The sequence below is a fragment of the Rhinopithecus bieti genome, unplaced genomic scaffold (genome assembly GCF_001698545.2).
Source record: "Rhinopithecus bieti isolate Rb0 unplaced genomic scaffold, ASM169854v2 scaffold_17971, whole genome shotgun sequence".
NCBI lineage: Eukaryota > Metazoa > Chordata > Mammalia > Primates > Cercopithecidae > Rhinopithecus > Rhinopithecus bieti.
In genome coordinates this window covers 645,247-656,068 of record NW_016809834.1, presented here as the reverse complement: position 1 = coordinate 656,068, position 10,822 = coordinate 645,247, and positions in this window count along the sequence as shown.

The following is a 10,822-nucleotide window of genomic DNA, read 5'->3' as shown; positions in this document are numbered from 1 at the left end:
TCTCGATCTCCTGACCTCGTGATTCGCCCGTCTCGGCCTCCCAAAGTGCTGGGATTACAGGCTTGAGCCACCGCGCCCAGCCTTTAATCATTTTTGAGTTAATTTTTGTATATGGTGTGATATGGTTTGGCTGAGTCCCCACCCAAATCTCATCTTGAATCCTATAATCCCCATGTTCCCTGGGAGGGATCAGGTGGGAGGTAATTGAATCATGGGGGTGGGCTTTTCTTGTGCTGTTCTGTGATATTGAGTAAGTCTCATGAGATCTGTTGGTTTTATAAATGGCAGTTCTGCACATGCTGTCTTGCATGCTGCCATGTAAGATGTGCCTTTGCTCCTCCTTTGCCTTCATGCTCCACCATGATTGTGAGGCCTCCCAAGCCATGTGGAACTGTGAGTCCATTAAACCTATTTTTCTTTATAAATTGCCCAGTCTCAGATATTTCTTCATAGCAGTATGAAAATGGACTAATACATGGTATAAGGAAAGAGTCCAGTTTTAATCTTCTGCACATGGCTATCCAGTTATCCCAGAACCATTTATTGAATAGGAATCATTTCCCCATTGCTTGTTTTTGTCAGGTTTGTTGAAGATAACATAGTTATAGGTATGCAGTCTTACTTCCGGATTGTCTATTCTGTTCCATTGGTCTATGTGGCTGTTTTTGTACTAGTTCCATTCTGTTTTGGTTACTGAGGCCCTGTAGCATAGCTTGAAGTCAGGTAGCCTGATGCCTCCAGCTTTGTTCTTTTTGCTTAGAATTTCCTTGGCTATTCAGGGTCTTCTTTGGTTACATCTGAATTTTAAAATAGTTTTTTTCTAGTTCTGTGAAGAATGTCAGTAGTAGTTTAATAGAAATAGCATTGAATCTATAAATTGCTTTGAGCAGTACGGCCAGTTTCATGATATGGATTCTTCCTTTCCATGAGCATGAAATATTTTTTCATTTGTGTTATCTCTGATTCTTTTGAGCAGTGGTTTGTAGTCTCTTTGCAGAGCTCTTTCACCTTCTTAGTTAGCTATATTCCTAAGTATTTTTTTCTTTTGTGGCAATTATGAATGGGATTGCATTCCTAATTTTCCTCTCGGCTTGCCTGTGATTGGTGTGTAAAATGCTAGTGATTTTGCACATTGATTTTTTACCCTGAGACTTTGCTGAATTTTTATAAATCAGCTTATGGAGCTTTTGGACTAAAACTATGGGTTTTTTAAAATATAGGATCCTGTCATCTTGAAACAGGGATTGTTTGACTTCCTCTTTTCCTATTTGGATGCCCTTTGTTTCTTTCTCTTGCCTGATTGCTCTGGTCAGAATTTCCAATACTATGTTGAATAGGAATGTTGAGAGAGTGCATCCTTGTCTTGTACTGGTTTTCAAGGGGAATGCTTCTAGCTTTTGCCCATTCAGGATGATGTTGGCTGTGGATTTGTCATATATGGTTCTTATTATTTTGATGATCTCCTATACATTCTGTCACTCTTTTTTCACACAATTTTAATCGCCTTTTACTCTGAACACATTGCCATAGAAGCTAGCTAGAAAAGGACATTTTATATGTTAGTGTATTGTTTCAATATTTGTTAAAATGTGGCAAACCACTGTCATATTTTGAACAATTTTGCTTTCTTCCTTTACAAATAACAAAGGTGGGTTCTCATCTGTATGAGATATGATGCAAATATATGCTTATCTTTTTGCTGTAAAGTCTTTGGCAGTGGCCCATTTTTGCCTTATCCATTGAAAATAGTTGATTTTTAGGACTTTATTTAAAATGAATGAATTATTTCCAGTTTATTTTTTATTGCAGATGAACCCACTTTTAGCCGATATTGCTGATTACCCACCTAGAACTTTAATAGTTATATTAGGTCTCTTTCACATCCCATTCTTCACGTTATTATTATTATTGTTTTGCTTATCATTTTCAAACCATATCTTCGTCCATGAGTCAAACTATTGACAAGTATTTATTCAGTACTTTCTCTTGGTCTGATGTTACAGAGGAAAACAAAATGTAAGCTTTTGAAAAATTTGCATTCTTCTCAAGGAGTCAAGACTTATGGTCATGGAAACAGTATTTTTAAAACTAGAGAGAACTTTGGAGAATACCTATTTGAAGATGAGAAAAATGAGGCTTAGAGAGGTCAAGGGACTTACTCAAAGTCACAATGCTAGTTATTGGCCAACCAAGGCTAGAAACCCACTATACCATGTTACTTCATCATGTAATAGGTGAAAAAGATTGTAGGCATACTGCATTTGGAAATCTTTGTCTTTAATGAAGTCCACAGGTAAGATTTATGCCAACCTAATTTTAAAACAGCTGAGCTAGCTTACATAACTCTTTAAAAAATAATATGAGAGTCTCACAGAAGTTATATTGCCAGAGATAGAAAGCTGTTTGGCATTCAAGGCCATCTATGCTTTGGCCCTAGAAAGACAGTGTGATGTAGTAGAAGGAGATCATATTGAGATGGGTTAAAATCCTAGCTTTGTTATTCATTTTATGGCTTTCAGAAAGTCATAGAACTATTTTGAATTGGTTTTTTGTCTACAAAGTGGGAGAGGTGCCAAAGGGTCATTGTGAGAATTAGCAATAATATCTGCAAAGTGTTTGAAAAGAAAGAAAGAAAGAAAAGGACTATGTCATAGTATATGGTTAAGTGTTAAAGTACATAGCTATGAGGCTATGAGTGGTTTAGTAGGTCAAGGATAAAGGATATTAATTTGGCTGAAAGTGAGTAAAGTAGGCATTCTGGCGAGGCAAGATATGCACTAGTTCTTGAAGGATGTGTAGGAGTTGGATAAGTGGAATGGAGAGAGAGAAACCTTTCCAGGTTAGAAATGCTGGTAATTGCAGAAGAAGAAATGCTAATGGGGCTAGGGAGTCTGAATTCCAGGCAAAGCTGCTGTACTTCCTGGTACACCTATAACTTTCACTCATCTATCCAAACATAAAAAGACAGATGAAGGGTATTTTGGCTATTATGAATAATACTGCATACGTTGACATGCAGCTATATGTCTGAGCCCCTGTTTTCAATACTTTGGAGTGAAAATATATACATGGAGTGGAATTTTATGTTCAAATATTGAGAAACTTCCAAACTGTTTTCTAAAACAGCTATACCCTTTTATATTCTCCCCATATTACAGGACATTTCCAATTTCTTTACACCCTCATCAACACTTATTTTCATTTTCAAAATTAAAACCCATCTAGAAGGTGTGGCATAGTATCTCATTGTGATTTTGCTTTCTATTTTTCTAAAGACTAACAAACGATCATTATTTATTGTACTTATTGCCTATATGTACATGTTCTTTGGAGAAATCTCTATTCAATCCTTTGACCGTTTTAATTGAATTTTTGTCTCATTGTTGAATTGTAATTCTTTATATATTTTGTAGATATTAAACTCTTTTTGGACATATAACTTACAAATATTTTTTTCCGTACTGTAAGTTTTGTGTTCATTCTCTTGATACTGTCCTTTGATGTAGAAAAATGTTTTTAATTTTGATGAAGTATGACCTGCTCATTTTATTTCATTGCATATGCTTTTGGTGTCATATCTATGAACTAATTGCCTAACACAAGGTCATGAACATTTTTCATTGTTTTTTTCTCTAAGAGTTTTACTGCTTTAGCTCTTATAGCTAGGTTAATTTTTATATATGGCATGAGACTGGGGAGAATACCAGCTTTCAATCACCATTTCTACATCAAATAAGAATACTCAAGTAAAGGCAAGAGTTTCCTAAAATGTAGACATTTATGGGTTTGTTAGTATCTACTCTTAAGTCATCCATCTAGCTGGAGTTGTTGGCTATGTTTGTGAGCATCTATCAGCAAATATGTGTGTTGGTGTCATTTCAACTACAAGACTTCCAAAGGCAAAGACTGTATCCATTTGATGTAACAAATCCTTATGATGTTCAATAGTGCAGAAACAGTGCATCAGATGGACAATCCACAGAAGAAACAAGTCTCCCAGGAAACTTGCGTTTTGTCACTGACCAAATCTGGGGACAATCCATACTTACAACATAATAGCAATAACCGCACCCACAATATACTAAGGACATACTTCTTGACCCACACTATATTTGGCTGTTTACACATATTCCCTCATTTAATCATCAAGAGTCTCATGAGGAAGATGTTTTTACTGCTATTTGCAGATGTGGAAACAACCTACAAAGATTAAGAAACTTGCAAAGTTTCTCCATGTATATATTTTCACTCCAAAGTATTGAAAACAGGGGCTCAGACATATAGCTGCATGTCAACGTATGCAGTATTATTCATAATAGCCAAAGGTGGAAACAACCCAAGTGTCAATTATACATGAACGAATAAACAAAATGCTGTGTGTGTGTCTGTGTGTGTATATATATACACACAACATTTTTATATGCATATATAAGCATATATGCACTACATGCACTATTGCACCTATATACATATATACACATTATATACATACATTCACACATGTATACATGTGTGTAATATATACACATATATACATATGTACACACATATGTGTATATATACACACACATATCTATTTGTCCATCTATCTATCTACCTAGAGAGAGAGAAAGCTGGACTTCTCATCAGTCAACGGACTTACAAGGTGAGAAATTCTAACCTTTTCTTCTTCCCATAGTGAATTCATTTCCAGTGATCGCTCATATGCCAAAGAACATTTTCACTTCCTTTGATTGGTGAAGACAACAAGATACAGAGGAGAGAGACTCTGGAGAGCTGAAAGGATGTGAACTTTGTTGACAGAAGCACTGGACTGGCGTTTCACCTTCCTGCCACTTCCTAACTGAGTTATAGCAATCTGGTTAGCCTTGTTCCAAATGGACATCCACATCTGTAAAATGGTACTAATTCTGCCTTACAGGGTTGTTGTAAGGGTTACTTGCAGTAATATATTCAAGTATTCCTTGTGAAGGTTAAAACATTATGTGAATCTTAGTTGTTATTCCAGGTGGGTGGAAAGGGGCATTCTCTTTATTGGGAAAGTTTCTTTTATACTGAGACAATCACTCAGGGAGTATCTTGAAGTTGAGATGAACAAGAGGAAAGAATGATTATTGTAACCAGGAGCTCTGCAGGGCAAATAACAATGGTAATGGCTGTTACTTATTAAGCCCCTAGTATATGCTATTCACCCTACATACAATTTTCCAGATTTTTATTACAGCTCTACAAATGTACTTTCTATTCCCATTTTCCAGAAGAAACGAACTCAGAGCAGTCATATGATTTTTCTCAAAGACATACATATAAAGTTTTGAGCTATGATTTGAGCCCAAGGATGCCTGACTCAAACTGATCACATCCTTTTAACTCAGTATAAAGTTCAATATTGTAGAAAACATCAACTGGGACATGCACAGGAAAAATTCTAAGAATCTGGCTTTTATTAGTTGCCACACATATTCCCTCATCTTAATCCTCAAGAGCCTCACGAGGAAAACGTTTGTACTGCCACTTTGCAGATGAGGAAACAGACCTAAAAGGTTAGGAAACTTACTCAAGGGCATTTAACTACTAAGTGGAGACTGTCCCAGGTGGCTTTCATCATCCATCTAGCTGGAGTTGTTGGCTATGTTTGTGAGCATCTATCAGCAAATATGTGTGTCGGTGTTATTTCAACTAGAAGACCTCCAAAGGCAAAGACTGTATTCATTTGACATTCCAAATCCATATAATGTTCAATAGTGCATAAAGCAGTGCATCAGATGGATGATCCACAGAAGAAACAAGTCTCCCAGGAAACTTGCATTTTGTCACTGGCCAAATCTGGGGACAATCTGTACTTAGAACATAACAGCAATAACCACACCCACAATATACTTACGACGTTCTTCTTGTCCCACACTATATTGGGCTCTTCACATACATTCCCTCATTTAATCCTTGAGAGCCTCATGAGGAAGATGTTTTTACTGCTATTTATAGATGAGGAAACAGACCTACAAAGATTAAGAAACTTGCAATGGCATTTAACTACTAGTTGGAGGTGCCAGAACTTGAAACTAGGTGTTTTTTACTTTGGATGCTGTGCTCTTTCTGGTACTCCACATTGCCTCAATTTAAATCTTTATCCAGCCTTCTCATGATTAGATGGAGTATGCCAATTACAGGTAGATTAAGAGGTTCAGCAGCCTCTTCGAGATTCCAGTCTTCCTCAGTTTCCATCACCAGCATTTCACCACACCTCATCTGGAGGATCTTCTTCCCCTTTATTCGATTAGCTCCAAACCTACATGTTCTTCGAGACTCAGATCAGGTCTGAACTCTGAGCTGTTTTGTACCACAGCAGGGGCGGTCAGACACCACTCTCACCATCTAATTTAAAGGTTCCTCTAAAAGGCTTGCAATGATAAAGATCTTTAAAAGAATATTTGTCATAAGCTATAAACTGATGCATCTAGAAAACTATTCCAATTATGGCTGTTATTTATAGAAGCAAATACTATTGGTGAGTTTTAGCAAAGCACTTATAGTAGAGTGGTTTGGATAAAATCCAGGTTATTCACTTGTTAATACATTATTTATATTAACAAAATCAAATGTTAGGCTGAGCACCACGTTTTTTCGTCCTAATACCATGTGTTTACTAAGGCTATTACCTTTCCAATCATTATTAGTCAAACATAAATTTCATAGTACGCACCATAATTTCTGAGCCTCTTGTTAAAGTTTGGAGATGTAGACACAGAGAATCAACCAATATGAAGAACAACCTACTCAATCATTTTTGCATCATTACCCATGAAGCTGTTTTCCACTGTTGTTTAGAAAGATTCAAGATGAAAAGAGGCCATAGCTTACTGTTGCTTTATGCACTCCCCCACTATCCACTGTGCTGTGTTGTTTGTTATGGATTACTCACTCTCTCCCAGGTGCTTTCAGCAGTGGTCAAATATTTAAGAAGCATATATATCATCATGAATCCATCATATACTTCCCCTTCAGTGCTTCACTCCTTCCCAGCCTGAGTCATCACATGCTTGATTACATAATGTAGCACTAACTTACCTCCATTTTATTTTATCTTTTCTTGTCAGAGCAAGATTTTACAATATGACAAACCAGAGTCACAGGTAAATGTGACTTAGGTGGGCAGGTCAGGGTAGGCAAATAATGGAGTGCCATTCAAGCATGGTGGACTGGACAATCTGTTTATCTCCCCACACCTTTATTAGCTGCCCCTTGTGACTTACAGATGGGTGGTGAGGGCAGAACCCGGCCCTAGAGCAAGATTTAATTGCTAGCTCCAACACTCAGTAGCTCTGCTTTTGGGTAAACCCTTACATGCCCTCTAAGTCTTCATTTCCACACCTCCACAAGAGGCTAATAACACACCTACCTCATATGATTGTTGTGCGAATAATATGAGACCACAAACAAAAAGTGCTTTATAAATTTTATTTGTAAGACTATTTTATTAATCTATAGCTATTAAAAAGTTTATCTATTTTAATTCAAAATCTGCCCTTCTCTAAATGATGTCAATTGCTTTTAGTTCTCCTGATTTACCAATAACAACAACGATAGTGATAATATCATTTGCCATCTTGAGCACTTACTATGCAATTTTGAGCACTTACTATATATTTTGAGCACTTACTATACAAATTCATGCTTTTTTTGTGAAATACAGAGTCTTTATGGAGTGATACGACTTTTGAAACTGGCAATATGATGCATACTCGCACATTGAAAGAAGATTCATGAAAAAATAAAGCTAATAGTGATCTGATAGAAAAAGCATCATGCCTATAAATCCGTAGTTGTGATCTGCAACACTCCAGATCTCAGCAGGAAGCAGATGACCCACTCTAGGGACAGTTCAATGATGAGAATATTTACGAAGGTATAGGCAGGATATAGGGGATCACCAGGATATGGTGAAGTGCCCAGGGACTGGGACAAGGGAAAGCTGTTAACAGCCAGAAGGTAAAAGAGAAGAGAGCTGTTACCAGGCTTCCATGAGCAGGATACCCTTAGGACAGTGGTTGTCTCCCAGGAGCTGTGGCTATAGGTAACACATCTATTACCAAACTGACATAGCAGAGAGAGATAGACGGAATAAACACTCAGACCCGTCCCATTCTGTGATCTGGAACCGCTTTCCATTTGCAGAACCCAATCAGAAACTAGAGGGCCAGGGAGCCCAGCTAAAGCAGGGAGGTCAGTCAACTGGAGCCCAGAGCTGTGTGGAGAGTCTTTCTGGAAGGTCAATATGGAAAAAAAGCAGTGCGGGACTATGAGAAATGCCAATATAAATAATACATAAAAGTAGAATGAAATAGACAAACAATGAAATATGCAGACCTTACTCTAGGAATGCCCTCTGTCCAAAGCTTTGTTTTTTGGTTCTTTGTTGGTAACTCAGAGTATATTTTTTCCTACATGCATTTAAAAATGCTGATTCAGGTCTCCATCTACTCCTCCAAAGCTCTGGGATGCACCTTTATTTGAAATTTTATACCAATAGGACTGGGCTGAATTCTGGGTCTTAGGAGCCAACAGTCATGTAGTAATAGAGGGAGAAAGATGAGTCACCTTCTTTCATTGTTCAGGGAATGGGATTGGCTCTGGTAAGTTTTGAACTGGGTAGATTCTTCTGGTTCTGCTCCCACTTTTGCTGGGTACCCTTCCCATTCTGCCATAAAACAGTTGTCAAGACAACAAATTGCTCTTCCCATGAAATACATAATGCTCACAAATTCCCCAGTTATATTTTCTCCTTTATCATCAGTGGGTTACTGGTAGGATTTTGGAGTTGGTCTTGAATTTCTCTGTGTTTCTCTAGATTTTGTGATTTCTTACCTGTGCTGTTGGGTACTTAGTTAACTTCTCTGAGCTTCAGTGTGTGAACTTGTGAAATAAGGATACTATTATCATCACCTGTGGGGTAATAGGCTTTTGGGACTCCAGCTAGCTGAATACAGAGAAACCACTTGAGAAGCTTGAGAGCTAACTTAGCTTTTCCTCTTGGGTCTGAGAATGTGGTCTTCAGTTTATCCCAAGAACTATGAAAAGTCAAATATAAGCCCCCATTTCCCTTAAATGAGAATGTTTAATTAAGAGATTGAGTTTTTTTTGAAAGAATGGACTGTGGTGCAAGCGTCAAGTTACCTCTTTGGATATGACTTACACAGGCATTAGTAGCTGCTATTGGGGATTCTGGGGCCTTGCAAATGACTCTGGCATGTGCAGTCCACCTCTGCCACATCTGCTCTGTGGGAGAATATCATGCTCAGATTCAATATTCTTTTATAAATAGATTGGGAACTTTTACTAACTTAGTGTATGTATATGTATGTATGCTGCATGTGGTCTTTTTCTGCAAATCTGTAGCCCAGTGGTTCTCAACTTTAGCAAGCATCAGAATCATCTGAAGAGCTTGTTAAAACAGGCTTCTGAGCCCTGATCCCAGAGTTTCCATTTCAGTAGATCTGTGGTGGGGCCTGAGAACTTGCATTTGTATTACCAGGTTATACCGATGCTGCTGGTCCCAGGACCACACTTTGAGAGCCACTACTTTGTCTCCCTGAACTTCTTTTCCATAGCTTTTGAAAGGGTTAAAGGAGGCAATCGACATAGAGTTCCTATCACAGCACCTGGTATGTAGTAAATACTTGCTTCTACTAGTACCACAACTATCATGACTACTACTGCTGTTCAGCTGCTTCCACTACTTGGTAATCCTTCATTCTGGACAACAATAGTTAGGTACTAAGAGTAATGTCATCTGACTTAATTAATTAAAGAAAATAATTACCTCTCTGGGAGAGATTTGCATTTTAAAGAAGCTTGTTAATTAAAAGAGATTTGCAATTTGAAGAATATTGGACTGTGATAAAGAGATATACAAAACTTCTGGCAATGTGTAGCGGAAGATACCTTTGAGTAAGAAGCTGACATTCTGTAGGCTCTCTGCTGGGTCACCTCTCTATAAAACTCCCTGATATTTAGGATTCCACATTCTTTCTAAAAGTTGTGAGCTTTTCCACAGGCTTCCATGGTAGGGAAAGCACATGGCCTGGGCGTGTGTAGAACAGATGCGGCCATTTATATGTATGGGTTCTTTGCAAGTCTGGCATTTGTAAAATGGGTGATGCTTGTATTGTGTTTATTTATTCAATAACGTAATAGAAGATGCACATAAGATTCTTTTGAAAAGTATGCCTTCCAATTTCATGCTGAGAATAATGCAGGAAGTTCAGTGTAATGCAGTTATAAGAAAATAGTAGCAAAACAACATTTTGCTTTAAATCACGGAATTAGCAAGTAAAAACTAATCGGAAGCCAATCTTTTGAAAAAATTTTAAATGTAAGTTTATTTGGAGAATATGGTTTGTTGGCCCAGAATACACATAAAGAACAAAAGAGTATAATTAACAACAGTTTCAAATATGGACTTAGCAGGCATCTTGATAAAATGAGTATTGACATGTATATGAATGCCAACATTGTGTTTTTCCAATTCAATACTATGTTATGCCATAAAACTGCAGCAGTTATAAAATTAGAATTGGTTAAAACTGTTGAAATCTTTAAATTTTTCCTGTTTAAAAAATCCAGAAAATATTAAACTTGTTCTAAAAGTTGAAGTAAAGAAATTAATGTCAGTGACAGAAATACAGTGAATCTAATTAGAAGTCCCTGGGCAGCAGCTCATTAGTGTGGTTAGTTAGTAAGTGAAATTTCAGCCGCAGTGAATTAGACTATGTGTCTTCAGTTATTTTTTTCTAAAAAGAATTACAAAATGTCTACAGCTGTT